This window comes from Protobothrops mucrosquamatus, unplaced genomic scaffold (genome assembly GCF_001527695.2).
Source record: "Protobothrops mucrosquamatus isolate PMUCROS unplaced genomic scaffold, P.Mucros_1.0 scaffold4310, whole genome shotgun sequence".
Classification (NCBI taxonomy): domain Eukaryota; kingdom Metazoa; phylum Chordata; class Lepidosauria; order Squamata; family Viperidae; genus Protobothrops; species Protobothrops mucrosquamatus.
In genome coordinates, this window is record NW_015390224.1 from 28,122 (window position 1) to 29,253 (window position 1,132).

The window sequence follows — 1,132 nt, forward strand, 5'->3', positions numbered from 1 at the left end:
GGGGTGGCGGGGACCCCCGACGATGCAGCAGTGGGCACCGCCGCCGGAGCCGCTGCCTCCCGTCCTGCTCCCCCTCCCCGCCCGTTCGGCTGAGGACGTGGCGGAGGCCGTGCCGGGGGCGGCGGGGACCCCCGAGGATGCTGCCGTAAGAGAGAGAGAGAAAGAGAGATAGGAAAGAGAGAGAAACAGAGGAAAAGAGAGAGGAAAGAGAGAGAGAAAGAGAGAGAGGAAAGAGAAAAAGAGAGGAAAGAGAGAGAGAGAGAGAGAGAGAGAGAGAGGAAAGAGAGAAACGGGGAGAGGAAAGAGAAAAAGAGGAAAGAGGGAAAGAGAGAGGTAAGAGGGAGAGAGAGAAGAGAGAGAGGAAAGAGAAACAGGAAAAGAGAGAGGAAAGAAAGAGAAAGAGGGAGGAAAGAGAGAGAGAAAGAGGGAGAGGAATGGCGCTTCTCCAACCAGGCTGGGCGGAGCCGGCGGAGGGCCTTCCTGCCCCCACTCTCCAGCCAACTGGATGGGGGTTGGGGGTCACCACAACATGAGGAACTGTATTAAAGGGTCGCGGCATTAGGAAGGTTGAGAACCACTGACTTAGAGCTTGGGTGAGGTATGCAGATTTTAAGTCCCTTTGTCTTCTTGAGTTCCCTGGCTCCAGCCTTCCTGATGGTTTTACATCTGCATTTGCATAGGGCTGGCTCCTGCTTGGGGACAGAGAGATTTGAGGGCAGGTTTCTGCTTTTCAAAAAATGCTTTTAAAAATCCTTTTGGAGAAAAATATATTTTCCTGCCCTTTTAATATCTCCTTCTCTGGGGCTAACTTCCCTCAAAAGGATACAGATTAAATAAAAACAAAGCTTTTGGCAACAAGTGCTGAAGATGAGTATCATCTTAAGCATGACGAAAAATTAAAAACCCGCCAGCATGTTGGTAGAAAAAAGACTCACATTGGAAGATGTTCTCAGCATAATCTCCTGGGGGGAAATTGTGATCCCTAGATGACAACATTGGTTCCAGAATTGTACAGTCCTCAGTCAGCATGTGTTTCCTGGGTAATTTACAAAGGGAGAATCAAAGAATTGCATCTCTGAAGAGTAAGCTTAAATAGAAGAGCAGATGTGGGAGATTATGGTTTAAAAAACCC